The following is a 15,876-nucleotide window of genomic DNA, read 5'->3' as shown; positions in this document are numbered from 1 at the left end:
ATATCAGTTGTCAAGCAATGGTGGGGGACAGACGCAGACGCACAAACATATACATATATACATATATATATAAGCCATTTAAGAAACACACAAATGTGTGTTTCTTAAATGGCTTATCAACACCTCCCATGCTGCAATTGTTTTCATTCCAGCACACAATCTCAGATCAGGTCACTTGCTATGCAAGTACATCTTTGTAACTCTATTTTCTTATTTTTCTTAAATAAATATAAACCCCAGTTTATCTAATTACTTTATTTTTGAATATTAAATATAATATTCAAAATAAATAATAGGTAATAAACCAGCAAATTCATTAGATTTTATTATCCCTTAATGAGATATTTATGATATATCATGATATATATATTAACTTGGCAGAGAAGATCCACATACTTAAGGCGTTACTTTTTCAATCAAATAATAGGCGGGCTGTTCTATTGAAGAACCTATGTCCAAGATGTCTGAAACCGTTTCATTTCTCATAGCAACCAGATTTATTGACACCAAGACATTCTCTCTGATTTTATTACAATTGTTGCTGACACAGACCATTATGGTTTCCAAGGATTCCAGTTGTTAACCAAACAAACTGACAGACCAGTAATCAGAAACTAATACAGAAAGTAACATTATACAAGTTTTTATGAAGACAATGTAAATAAAAATATCAAACTCTGGAAAAACCATTAAAAAGTTTCTTTGTCATGCAACACTAGCAGACTCTTTAGATCCAATGGTTGCAGTTTGGTTGCCTCTTGTCGTTGCATATCTGAGGACTATGAAGAAAAAATGGATTTAAAAACTAATTTGCATTCAGAATTTGCTGACTAGAAAATTGTTAACAATTATGTTTCACTAAGAAATAACAAGTAAAGTTTACATTACATCTGAATACAAAAAAACCCCCCAAAAAAACAGAGACAAACCAAGGAAAATTCTAGAATACTTCTGTTGACTGTTGCTGTTGTTGGTGTTGTTGTTATGTAAGCTTTAATAATTTCTACTTGAACATGTGCAGTCAAGCAGAAATGGATTCTTGACAAGCTTCCTCAGCAAACAGGTTTAAGTTCCTATCTGTTATTTAGACATTTCATGTATGCTGTTAATGTCAATGAGAATGACTGAGATGCCATAACTTACTTTGTCTACTCAGCTTGAAAAATCTTGCATATGTTGTTACTCCATATAAGAATGCATTCTTGATGCGCAAAAAAAGGGATCGCATACTTGTGAGTGGATCAGCCTGAAAGTTTTTTGCTGTTGTTTAGCCCCAGCTTAATATAACCTGAGCAGACCTATGCTCAAAGGTATTCCAACCATGACCATCACATCGTTTACAACCCTAACAATGTCTTGTCTGCTCCATACATAAGCATGCAAGACATAAAAAATGATGATGGTGATGATGACAGTGATGACTATGATGATATATAAGTGTCAGTGTGAGTATACTGGTATGAACCATCCCTTTACATCAGAAGAAAATTTATAGAGTCAGTGAAATAAGTACTTGACTGAAGTACTGGCATTGATATATATGTTTTTTTTTAAAAAGAAACAACAACCTCAGAAGGTAGTGCTCCAGCATGGTTGCTGTTAAATGATTGAAACCAGAAATAGAAAAGTGGGAGTGGCTGTGTGGTAAGTAGCTTGCTTAGCAGCCACATGGTTCCAGGTTCAGTCCCACTGCATGGCACCTTGAGCAAGTGTCTTCTATTATAGCCTCAGGCTGACCAAAGCCTTGTGAGTGTATTTGGTAGACGGAAACTGAAAGAAGCCCATTGTATATATGTATATTTATATGTGTGTATGTGTGTCTGTGTTTGTTCCCCCAACATCGATTGACAACTAATGCTGGTGTGTTTACATCCCCATAATTTAGCCATTCAGCAAAAGAGACCGATAGAATAAGTACTAGGCTTACAAAGAATAAATTCTGAGGTCGATTTGCTCAACTAAAGGTGGTGCTCCAGCATGGCAGCAGTTAGATGACTGAAACCAGTAAAAAAACAAAAAAATTCTCTCACAATATAGTTGTGTCAGGTAATAAAATGTTGGATACATTTTTAATAATGTATGTTATATTATTATACATACTCGTATGTATTATATTCATTGGTAGTGTTGTCTTATTCTTCCATTCAGCTGTCATTGGAATGCCTCAGATATATTGCTTTCAACACATGCTATATGTCGGCCCTTACTTAGCAATCATTATTCTGACACTTATTGACCTAACACAAGGGATCTGATATTTGTTTTCATATGATCGATAATGATAGTGAAACTGAATTCAGTGGATCAATACTATTGTGAATTAAGTTAACCTATTCTTATAACCTGTTGTCCTTTCTCTGTAACAACAAATAATTATGGTCGAATATTATCCCATATTTTTATATCAATATTAGTAAATACATTAATGAAGAAATGAACTAGAATATCTGTTGCCTGAAGAACGGCAGAATCCATAGAAACTAGTTGTTCTGCATTGGTGAAAAAGTAACATAATCAAAATAGAGGAATAAAGTTTATGTTGTGGAGAAAAAGAGAAGCCAAGCTTTTCCAGTAGAAACTTCTGTTAGGGAGAAAGGTTCAGTTCACATTTGTTTTCGCTCATTTTTCATCTTCTTTAATTTGTTTCAGTTTTTGGGACTGTGGCCATGTTGGGGCACTACCTTGAAGGTTTTTTTGTTGGACAAATGAATCCCTGTACTAATTTCCTTTTTAAATTTGGTACTTATTTTATTGGTCTCTTTTGCTGAACTGCTAAGTTATGGAGATGTAAACAAACCAACATTGATTGCCAATTAGTGGGTAGTGATGAATTAAGTACTGGTTGAGCACTGGGGTCGATGTAATCAACTTACCCTCATCCCCATAAATTTCTGATCTTGTGCCAAAAATCTTAAATCATTATTGTCGTCATCATCATCATCATCATCATTATTTTCAAATCCCTCCTGGGTTGACTTTGCCTTTCATTCTTATGGGATCAAGCAGTGGATGAGATAAAAACAGTCACAAAGATGCACTCACAAACACACACACACAATTACACAAAAGGTTTCCTTACAGTTTCCATCTACCAAATCCACTCACAAGGCATTGATCAGCCTGGGGCTATAGTAGAAGATACTTGCCCAAAATGCTATGCAGTGGGACTGAACCTGAAACCATAGAGTTACTAAATGAGCTTCTTAATATACAACTATGCCTGCACTTATCTCTGATAGAAGGCCTTTGCCTGAAAACCTTAGATATTTCTTCTTCCTGTTGGCATAAAATTTATCTAACTATTTGAATTATTTCTTCATCTTCAGTTCAATTGATTGATCCCTTTTGAGGTTTTAATACTTCACATCATTAGCGGTTTCCAGATCTGGCTGCTGCTTTTCACATTAACGAAGCTTGCCATTTTCAACAGAAGAAATAATGTCTCTGAGCAAACATTGAAGTAGTTGTGGGGCAGAGATTGGCTGATAGTAATGTTTCTGTTTCGTTTTCTCTTTCCTCTTTTGTTAGTATCTTCTCTTTTCCATTTTCTTCTTCATCATCATCATCGTTATCGTTTAACGTCTGCCTTCTATGCTAGCATGGGTTGGACGATTTTGACTGAGGGCTGGCGAACCAAATGGCTGCACCAGGCTCCAATCTTGATCTGGCAGAGTTTCTACAGCTGGATGCCCTTCCTAACGCCAACCACTCTGAGAGTGTAATGGGTGCTCTTTACGTGCCACCGGCACAGGCGCCAGTCAGGCGGTACTGGCAACAACCTCGCTCGAATCTTTTTACAGGTGCCAGTGAAGCGACGTTGGTAATGATCACGCTCGTATGGTGCCCTTTTAACAGTCTTACAAAAATCAATACTGGTGTTGATTTCTTTGACTAAACCCTTTAAGGCAGTGTCCCAGCATGGCCACAGTCAGATGACTGAAACAAGTAAACAGACAGTAATAAATGGCCTCTTTATGTTCTGTGTTCAAATCCCACAGAGAATGGGGGCTCAAAACAAAAAAAAACAATTGAAACGCATACTGCAAAATGTCTTGGCTGATTCTCTCAATGCTGCCAACTGAATTTGCTGATCTGATATTTCATTGACCTGGAGAAAATGAAAAGCTAAGTAGAGTTCAATGAGATTTGAACACTAGAGTATGGACAACAAAAACACAAACACTGTAAGCTATTCTGTTCTATGGTCTCAGTCAGTATATATTATCAATAAACTGGAATCGATTCACTTGAATATTTATTATTGAGTTTGTTGTGTCAAATGAAAAGAAATCATTAATATCATATTGCTATTGATAATATCATCAACAAGATAACCACTACCATTGCCACCACCACCACCACCACCACCACCATCAATACCACCTTTATTATTACCCTGCGTGCATAAGTGAAAGCAGGGTATTGTAGTCGCTCATTATGATTATTATTATTATGATTATTATTATTATTATTATTATTAAAGTCACAAGCTGGCGGAATTGTTAGCACATCAGGCAAAATGATTTGTAGTATTTCGTCTGTCTTTATGTTCTGAATTCAAAATTTGCTGAGGCTGACTTTGTCTTTCATTCTGCTGGAGTTGATGAAATAAGTACCAGCTGAGAACTGGGGTCAGTGTAATCAATGAGTCCCAGTCCCCCAAATTTCAGGCCTTGTGCCTTTCTCAGAAAGGATTATTATTATTATTATTATTATTATTATTATTGTTAAGGTAACAAGCTGGTAGAATCATTAGCAAACCAGGTGAAATGCTGAGTATATTTCATCTGTCGCTACATTCTGAGTTCAAATCCTGCTGAGGTCGACTTTGCTTTTCATCTTTTTGAGGTCAGTAAACTAAGTACCAGTGAAACTCTGGGGTCGATGTAGTTGATGATTGGCTGACAGAATTGTTGAAGTGTTTCTCATGAGGCAGCAAATAACTGTCTCAGATTTGGCTCAGTAAACATTTTAGACTAATATTTACAGTCAAGCTAATACAACGATGAGAATTACAGCTTTTATAAAAAATGTGAAAGGAGGATTAGAGAAAATATCTCAGGAAAGATGATCAGAGACCAGGTCAATTTATACACCGTGGGTAGGTAAAAAAACAATCATCTTATTTTACATAGGAAGCTGTCAGTTTGTCTAGTTGTCGTTGAGTATTTGAACACTCATTCAAAAAATTTCAGACCTTGTGTTTATAGTAGAAGCGATTATTATTATTATTATTATTATTATATTATTATTATTATTATTATTATTATTATTATTATTATTATTATTATTATTATTATTATTATCATCATCATCATCATGTGGGTAGTGAGCTGACAGTCATTTGTACATTGGTCAAAATGCTTAACAGCATTTCTTCTGGCTCCCTTTACATCTTGAACTGGAATTCTCTTGCAGTTGATTTTGCCTTTCATCCTTTCAGGGGCAGTGTAATACAGTACGAGTCAAATATTGGTGTTGATTACCTCAGCTAACCTCATCTCTTCAAAACTGCTGGCCTTGAATTATTTTTTTTAGGGCAGCAAGTTGGCAGTATTGTTACTGTATTGAGAAAAAAAAAGGCTTTGTATTTATAACAGTTCTTTATGGTTTGAGTTCAAATTCCACTGAAATCAACTTTGCCCTTCATCAATCCAAGGTTGATAAAATTAAGTACCAATAAAGTACTGAGGTCAGTGATATTGACTAACCCCCTCCCATCAAAATTGCTAGCCTTATGCCTAAATCAGAAACTATTATTATTATTATTATTATGCCTTTCATCCTTTTGGGGTCAGTAAGTTAAGTACCAGTGATACAATGGAGTCGATATAATTGACTAGTCCCCACCCCACAAATTTGCGGCCTAATGCCTCCAGTAGAAAGAATTATTATTATTATTATCATTATTATTATTATTATTATTATTATTATTAGTTAGAAGGAATGTTATCCTGACATTTAGTGATAAATCTTCTCATATATCAAGACTATTTTGGGTTTCAATTCCAGTATCCTTTGTCCTGTTATGAAGCAGTTTGGACAATGTACTGAGTGCACCAATTTACACCCTTTTGTTCCATAATCTCTTCATTTCTCTGCCTATGTTCTAATATTTTTCCATTTTCTCAGCTTCTTTAATATCAATTTTACTATCATAACATGGTTGCTAAGTCAATGACCTAACACTATTTGTTCGTTGCATTGTCTGCAAGCATGTTTAGTCTCATTGTTTTGAAAGTCGTAGTCTTTATGGAGAAATCCCCTCAATTATGTAATGAACATGATGATGATCATCATCATCATTATCAGCAGCAGCAGCAGCATTATTAATTATTATTATTATTATTATAATCACAAAAGATTTATATATTGAAAAGTCGATTAATGTCAAGCAAGTGAAGAGTGACAATCATGTCTAATGTTAATTCATCCAAGCATTGATTGAAACTAGTCATAGAAAATCAATCCACGATGTTTTGAATGAGTGTTGAAATACTCAATGACAATTCAACAAATTGACAGCTTCCGATGTAAAGTAAGATTTTTTTACCTACCCACCGTGTATAAAATGACCTGATCCCTGATCATCTTTCCTGAGATTTCTTCCCTAATTCTCCTTTCATTTGTTTTATAAATTCTGTAATTCTCATCATTGTATTAGCTTGACTACAAATATTAGTCTAAAATGCTAACTGAGTCAAATCTGTGACACTTATTTGCTGCCTCGTGGGAAATGCTTTAACAATTCTGCCATCCAATCATCATTTAGATTTTTTTTCTCATTCTTTTACTGGTTTCAGAGCTTGGATAGTAGTTGTTCTGGGACATCCCTTCAATTATTTAATTGATTATATTGACTCTAGTAATGATGTTATCAATGTCTATTTTATTGAACCATGGAATTATCTTTGGACATAAAGGGATATAGTATTAGTTTACACCAGCAAACATAAACAGTGACTCAGATATGTACACATATACATACACGCACACCATAAACATATTTGTCAGGTTCCTGCAGTTTCCATATTCCAAATTCTCCTCACAAAGCATTGGTTCATCTGAGACTACAGTTAGAGATACTTGCCCAAGCTGCAAAGTAGTGCGACTGAAAAGAGAACTTTGTTGCAAAGCAAATTTCAAAGCCACATGGTTATGCTTGCATCTCCATATAGTTTATATATGTATACATGTATAAAAGTGCAGGCATTGCTGTGTGGTAAGAAGGCAGTGAGCTGGCAGAAACGTTAGCGCGCCGGGTGAAATGCTTAGTGGTATTTCGTCTGCTGTTACGTTCTGAGTTCAAATTCCGCCGAGGTCGACTTCGCCTTTCATCCTTTCGGGGTCAATAAATTAAATACCGGTTACGCACTGGGGTCTATGTAATCGACTTAATCCCTTTGTCTGTCCTTGTTTCTCCCCACTATGTTTAGCCCCTAGTGGGCAATAGGAAAATAAGAAGCTTGCTTCCCAACCACAGGGCTCCAGGTTCAGTCCCACTTGCATGGCACCTTGGGCTAGTGTCTTTGGTTATAGCCTTAGGTCAACGAAAGCCTTGCAAGTGAATTTGATAGACAAAAACTGAAAGAAGCTTGTTGTATATATTCTTTTTTTTTTCTTTTATTCTTTTACTTATTTCAGTCATTTGACTGTGGCCATGCTGGAGCTCTGCCTTGAAAGGTTTTAGTCAAACAAATTAACCCCAGGACTTATTTTTGAAGCCTAGTACTTATTCTGTCAGTTCTTTTGCCAAACCACTAAGTTACAGATACGTAAACACACCGACACTGTTATTCAAGTGGTGATGGGGGAACAAACACAGACATAAAGACACACACACACACACACACACACACCATATATATATATATATATATATATACACACACATACATATACATGAGAAGCTTCTTTCTGTTTCCATCTACCAAAAATCCACTCACAAATCTTTGATCAGCTCAATGCTGTAGTAGAAGACACTTGCCCAAGGTGCCATGCAGTGGAACTGAAGCCAGAGCCATGTGGTTGGGAAGCAAGCTTGTTACCACACACCCTTGCCCATGTGTGTGTTTGTCTGTATTTATGTCCCCCCACCAACACTGCTTGACAACCAGTGCAGGTGTCTTTATGTCCCTGTAACTTAGCAGTTTAGCAAAAGGAACTGATAAAATAAGTACCAGACTTTAAAAGTATAAATACTGGGGTTGATACTTTTGACTAAAAATTTATCAAGGCGGTATCCTACTATTGCTGCAGTCTAATGACTGAAACCAGTAAAAGATAAGATATGTATGTATATATATATATATTATATATATATATATACACACACACACACACACCACACACACACACACACCACACACACACACATACATACATACATACATACATACATACATACATACATACATACATACATACATACGTACGTACATACGTACGTACGTATGTATGTATGTATGTAAAAGCAACTCTAGCAAATGAATGTGGTGGATGTGTGAACAGAATGCAATATTAATGACCTGAAAGATATTGAGTTCCAATCTTGAATTTATATTGTCCTTAGACAAATCACATTATCAATATACCTGTGCTACAGTCTACATGTATTGCTATAGTATAAGTGTTAAGCTACACTACGTATATAAACAAATGTGCGTACAGTTTCTTCACAAGCTGAAAAAGGGAAATTGACCTGTTGTCAGTCCTCCTTGAGACAGTTCTTCTGAGAATGCATACCCACCTATCCATGATAAATTCTATGTATACATATATAGTCATTATTATTAAAGAGTACATTAAAATGGGAAATCCAATTAGCATAATAATTATTTTGCTAACACCTAGGTCAACTGTATGTTGATGTGTTGAGCAGCTGGCGTTCAGATAATGTACTTGTACTGTGGCTTATATTATTAATTAATTAGAAACACTTCATTATAAGCATTTAATGTTTTACCTGTATAACCTACATAGCTCCAGGGAGTCTCTGCATGGCTGCTGGACTTGCCAAAAATTAAACACTACCACCATCATCATCATCATCATCATTGTCTAATGATAGACATCCATGCATGCATAAGTAGGATGGTTGCTTATCTACAAGAAAAAAGGAAGAAAAAGGATCTTTGAAAAAGCTGGAGGGATAAATTATTGAATTATGTAGTAACAAATAAACTTTGCTTAAAAATAAGTTGGGATACCGAATTGGCAGAGTCATTAGAACATCAGATTAGATTGCTTCCTGCTCTCTGTGTTCAGAGTTCAAATCCCATTGAAGCCAACTTCATTATTCATTCTTTTCAGATCAATAAAGTTCCAGTCAGGATACTGGTCTGGTAGACTTGTTAAATCATTGGCTGGGATGCTTTGTGATAGTTATTCCAGTTCTGTGTGGTCCAGGTACAAAGTCTTGCCCCTAGACCACCATTTTTGTAAAGCAAACTCTACTGGGCAGACAACAAAACCAGCAAAAGAAAAGAGAAAGAGACCTAGAGACAATCTGAGGGCATGTAGTGCCCTGTAGATAACTATCATGTTGATGGTACTACCACTGATATACCCTTATCTGTGTACTTGTATGAAGATATTGGTATGTGGACTTGAATAAAATAACTGAAATAGATAATAAAAATGAGTCCAAAGGTATGTATATGAAAAAGAAAAGTAATGAGACTTAAGAAGTGTAGATAAACCAGTGTAAATTGTAAGTAAAGCTCTTTAATAATCTCTTATCAATCATTAAGTAGTCCAAATTTGACAGCATGTAACATAATGGGAGTGAGTATTTGTGAGTGGGTGGTATTTTGTTAAAATAAAATTTTTATCATGCACATCATCTCTTATATGTACACACGCACATGCACGCATATGTGAACAATATTTACTTTTAATTCTTGTTCTGGGTGTAAATTGTTCATTTTCAATCTAAGGTCGGTGTTGCATGTTTTTACAGTCCTAGGCATGTTAGTATTTCAAAGAAAAGAAAAAATTTTAAAAAACAGAAATTGTTTAAACTGAATGAACTTACATATGAAATTCTTGAAGAAAAACATGAAGTATTAATGTTTATATTATAACTAAAACCATTTATAAAAATCACCTTTGGAACCAGGGTCATCTGCTGCATGGAAATTTAAGGGTAAAATGAAGGCTTACATACTCAAAAAAAAAAGAATAACCTGATGAATAATTCTGATCAAAATTTCCAAGGGCAACAACTATGAAATGTTTATTAAATAACATTGATTTAAAACTGAGATGGTTTCAATATTATGATGAAATAATGTTGCTTCCCAAGAAAAAAATATTTTATGGTTAAACTATGATATTCTAAGAGTATATTTAATATACTTGGTCAGTTCAACAAAAGCGATATGTAAAATGTTGATATATATATATATTATATATATATATATATATATATACACACACACACACAGTGTGTGATGGGTAAATTGTCACCATTTTATTTTTTTAATTTTGTGCATACATATTGTTTGCTTTTGATTTTGTCAACATCACAGTATAGTAGGTTCAGTTGGGCACTACCTGTCAGATAAACAGCACCATGACACACTTTTCTCTGCCAGAAATTTGGAAATGACATGTTGTGCTACTTGGCATTCACACTGGAAGCTCCTGTATGAACATTTCATAGTGTTTGGCTGTCAATCTGAGAACAGTGCAATCTGAAGACATTTACTGGGAATGATAAAAATCAAACATCCAGTCAACATCATGGTGTTTGGAGTGATCACTAGTGATGGCGATGTTATGTCTCCATTCCTCTTCCCAGACTGCCTCAGCCTCAACACAGAGTCCTACATCAAGTGCCTGGAGGAAGTAGTGCTACCCTGATTCAAAAGGGTGGCTGCTGGAAGACTCTATGACTGGCAACAGGACACTCCACCATGCCACACAAGCAGGAGAACCCTGTCATAGTTGTCAGTCAATTTCTGCAACCACATCACCTCTAACATCTGGCCACCTAACTCCCCAGACTGCAACCACCGTGAATATTATGTATGAGGTGCAGTTGAGCAAGAGACCAGCAAAACTCCTTGAAACACCAAAGATGAACTGAAGCCAAGGATTATGGCAGCATTCACCAACTTACTTAAGGAGACTGTTCAGAAGAATTGCAGGAGATTCGGAAGTCATCTGGAGATCTGGGTTAAAGCCAATGCTGATTTCATTGAAAAAATGTACTCTTTAATATTTCTTTTAGTATTTTATGTAATTTTAGTGAATATACACCTGTTAAAATGAGATGTCTGTGTCATTTTCATTTTGGCATTATTTAGGTGACAGCTTATTCACCACACCCTGAATATCTCTATCTGTCTGTCTGTCTAAAAAAAGACATAAAATCAACAACAAAAATGTCAGAGCTGTTTTGTGTGTTGGGTATATGCATGTGCATGCACATGTATATAATTATATACACAAGCCTACATAAACACACACCCAGGCAAATATATATATATATATATATCTACACACATACACTGATTTGTGTGTGTGTATGTAGGTAGCCAATGTTTAGAGAGAAGCTTTAAAAAGCACACAAAAAGGTAACTACCCAGAAAATATATATATATATATATATATATATATATATATATATATATATATACTACTAATATAGGATAAAATTTTTATCAAAAGTGGCAGTATATTAAAATACCTTTAAAGGTTAAAATTATAAACAGCTTATGAACAAGGGCAAAAAAAAATTGGCATAGAAATAACTTTTCTTTTGCCCTTGTTTATAAGTTTATATATATATATATATATATATATATGGAAGATGTAAACCCAGGAAAACCTGGGATGAGGTTTTGAAGTACGATCTTTGAACATTGGACCAAGGCAATGACTAGAGACCGGGATCTTTGGAGATATGCTGTGCTTGAGAAGACCCGACAAGCCAAGTGAGACCATAGCCCATGGCCTACACCAGTGGGTGTAACCAGCCCATTTATGAATACTCCTCATTCATTGGACTATAAACCTTGCTTTTGAAGACCTATTGAGGCAAGTGAAATCAAAATCAAAATTGCAGACATGGCTGATGACAGTACTACCTGATTGGCACTTGTGCCAGTGGAATGTTGAATGCACATCTGAATGTGGGGTGTAACCGGGTCACTTATGAGTACCCCTCATTCATTGGACTATGAACTTTGCTTGTGAAGACCTGTTGAGGCAAGTGTAAACAAACCAAAATCACTGATGTGGCCGATGACAGTATTGCCTGATTGGCACTTGTGCCAGTGGAAGATTAAAAGCACATCTGAGTGTGATCATTGCCAGGGCCATGGAATGGCTCCCATGCCAGCAATACATGAAAAGTACCATTCAAGCATGACTGATGCCAGCGTCGCCTTAGTACATGTGCTGGTGGCATGTGGAAAACAACATTTGAGTGTGGTCATTTCCAGTGCCGCCGGACTGGCTCCCGTGCAGGTAGCATGTAAAAACACCTTTTGAGTGTGAGTGTGGTCATTGCCAGAACCACCTGACTGGCCCTCGTGCCGGTGGTACGTAAAAAACACCCTCTACATTCTTGGAGTGGTTGGCATTAGGAAGGGCATCCAACTGTAGAAACTTTGCCAGACCAGATTGAGCCTGGTGCAGCCTCTGGCTCACTAGTCCTCAGTCAAACCGTCCAACCCATGCCAGCAGGGAAAGCGGACATTAAACGATGATGATGATGATACTAGTAATGCACCCCAGCATTGCTTGAGTCTAATGACCTACAGCCATATCGTATTATTTGTTCCTTTCTTATGGCCAGTATTGGTACATGAGGAGTATAATGCAAACAACTCTTCTTTATAAACATGCTTTTCAGTCATTTTCTGATGAACAACACTGCAGTTTCCATCTACCAAATTCAGTCACAAGTCTGTAGTTGGCCTAGAGCTATACAAGAAAATACTTGCAGAGAGACTGAATGTGGAGCAATGTAGTTGAAGAGCAAACTCGTCAACCACACAGTCATTCTTGCACCTAATATTTGTGTGTGTGTGTGTGTGTATGTGTGTTTACATTTGTTGTTAAATCGAGTATTGTGTCTGACAGAATTGCCTCCCTTTGCTAAAAACCTCAAAATTGTTCGACCCAACCTCATTTCCAAGGTTATTTTTGTAGTAAAAAAAAAATTGTTGTGCAAAAAACATACTATATTTGGTAGCTGAAAGATTACTGAATCCTTTGATACCCAATGTCAAAATTGGCAACTCAGTTTTTGAATCCATAAAAAACATGCACCACACACACAGACTTTATTTTATATATATATATAAAACCACAAAACTCTTTTTAGTATGCTTTCATAAAATATATGAAAATAGATTCAAACATCTGATGATTTAAGAGGTAACAGGTTGCCCTATATTTAGGGTATTGTTTCTCTTTCTTTCTATCTCTCATATACATATGCACAGAAAGTTTTAGCCCTTTTGATATTATTAACCCACTAAGACAAATTGTGGCTTTTTTTTATATAAAATTGCTTGTTCTAAAGCATTCAGGTCTAAATGAAAATATTTCATAATTTTATCTAAAGAACCTTTGGATGACTTCTCATATATCATTTTTTGCCATTCACGGGTTGAGATTATCCCTAATCCTCTTGCATTTCAGTGTTTGTTGTTTTTGCCTAGCAAGGTTTACCCTCTTCAAACTGAAATAGATTGCAGCCTTTTTGATAACTTGCATTTTAAACATCATAATCGTCATCATCATCATTGCTCCAACCACCACCAGTAGTATCTGTCTGTCTATCAGCTTGAATATCTGTCCGTACATACATGCTTATGCATACTTATGTCTGCATGGACAGATAGACAGACAAAGGTATTAAGTCGATTACATTGACCCCAGTGCATAACTGGTACTTAGTTTATCGACCCCGAAAGTATGAAAGGCAAAGTCGACCTCGGCGGAATTTGAACTCAGAACGTAGCGACAGACGAAATACTGCTGAGCATTTCACCCGGCGTGCTAACGTTTCTGCCAGCCCTCCGCCTTATACGTGGTATATCATATATGTATGTATGTAGTATATCATTGTAGGATTTGGAATCAGCATTATATGTTACTAAATCCATTCGTATTACCACTTAAAATGCTGCAGCCTAACTAAATATTTAATCCGACAGCGTTCTCATGTGTCCATCTTTGACAAATCTCTATGAATAAATATACACGTACTGCAGGCTGTGTATTTATTACCAAGAGCAGATGGAATAGGGAAAGTTTAAGCTTGTGTATACTCACATTTCATAAACAACTTCATCATCATCATCATCATCATCATCATCATCATCATCATCATCATCATCATCATCATCAGCACCACCACCATCACCACCTTCATCATTTTCATTATGAACGTCATCACTGTCCATTATCAGCTTCATCGTTATCACCATCATCATCATTATGAACACCATCAGTTACTGTTGTCATCCTCACCGTCGTCGTCGGCGCCATCGTTACTCTGTGATTGCTCAGTTTTGAATAATATTTATTTTCGCAGGAGAATTTATTATAAACATATTTATTTATCTATTTAATTTTGTTGTTGTTGTTGTTATTGTCTGAGAATTGGTGTATGTTACTCTGTAGATAAGGTTGCAAAGTTGTATAATTTTGTGTGGGTGTGTTTATATTTGTATATTCATGTGTGTGTGTGTGTGTGTGTGTGTGTGTGTGTGTGTGTGTGTGTTGTGTGTGTGTGTGTGTGTGTGTGTGTGTGTCTGGATTCATAACTTCCACACAAGCAAACATTCTATAAGAAGATAATTTATGTTGCTATAGTGGAAGGATATCCAAAAATGAATGCTAGCTTTGCTTATGCCTCCTTTTAAAATCATCATCATCATTATCATCCTCATCATTACCATCATAATTATCATTAATCAAGAAACGAATAGTAATTAGGGAGTTTGTATTTATTGTATATTTATAGCTGAAGTTTCACAGAAGCCAAAAAAAAAAATAATAATTAATTAAATAAATCAAATAATCATGTCTGATTGTTCAGATGCTTAATTCTGAGTGATGGTGTCCTAAATGCTTGGATGGTGAGTAAAGCTTATTCTCCTTGGCCAGTTTCAATCATATAGTGGAAAGTGTGTTTGTATGTGCAGTGGAGAGAGAAGGAAAGATATGTGGATACACACTTATATATCATAATTACTACGTTTAAATATTTGTTGTGCAAGATTTTTTATGTAAAGTCGTGTGTTGAAACAGATATTGTTATATTTCGGAATGGTCATTTTGCCAGTTTAGCCAATAAATAAATAAGATTAATGTAAAAAATAAATAACACTGAAGCAAAATATGGATATGGAAGCACTCCGTCGGTTACGACAATGAGGGTCCCGGTTGATCCGAATCAACAGAACAGCCTGCTCGTGAAATTAACGTGTAAGTGGCTGAGCACTCCACAGACACATGCACCCTTAACGTAGTTCTCGGGGATATTCAGAGTGACAAGGCCGGCCCCTTGAAATACAGGTACAACAGAAACAGGAAGTAAGAGTGAGAGAAAGTTGTGGTGAAAGAGTACAGCAGGGATCACCACCATCCCCTGCCGGAGCCACGTGGAGCTTTTTAGGTGTTTTCGCTCAATAAACACTCACAACGCCCGGTCTGGGAATCGAAACCGCGATCCTATAACCGTGAGTCCACTGCCCTAACCACTGGGCCATTGCGCCTCCACACTGAAGCAAAATAACGCCTAATATATAGTGCGTGTGTTTTTATTGGCTAAACTGGCAAAATGACCATTCCGAAATATAACAATATCATAATTACTCTTTTCTACTTATTTTTACATACTAGCATGGA

The 15,876-nt window shown here is 36.0% G+C and overlaps 1 protein-coding gene and 1 long non-coding RNA gene across 2 annotated transcripts in view; one reads left to right on the top strand and one right to left on the bottom strand.

Annotated features, from left to right (window-relative positions):
* Window positions 1-15,876, top strand: part of LOC115216707 (alkaline ceramidase 3) — a 343,156-nt gene that overhangs the window by 157,175 nt on the left and 170,105 nt on the right. The window lies entirely within an intron of this gene.
* On the bottom strand, window positions 337-14,319 carry LOC118765186. Its single transcript, XR_005001051.1, has 3 exons — window positions 14,296-14,319; window positions 8,966-9,105; window positions 337-779 (listed from the first exon to the last, which is right to left on the bottom strand). It is a non-coding gene; the product is annotated as an uncharacterized LOC118765186 (long non-coding RNA).

The sequence above is a fragment of the Octopus sinensis genome, linkage group LG10 (genome assembly GCF_006345805.1).
Source record: "Octopus sinensis linkage group LG10, ASM634580v1, whole genome shotgun sequence".
Taxonomy (NCBI): domain Eukaryota; kingdom Metazoa; phylum Mollusca; class Cephalopoda; order Octopoda; family Octopodidae; genus Octopus; species Octopus sinensis.
This window is presented reverse-complemented; position numbering and strand designations above follow the sequence as displayed.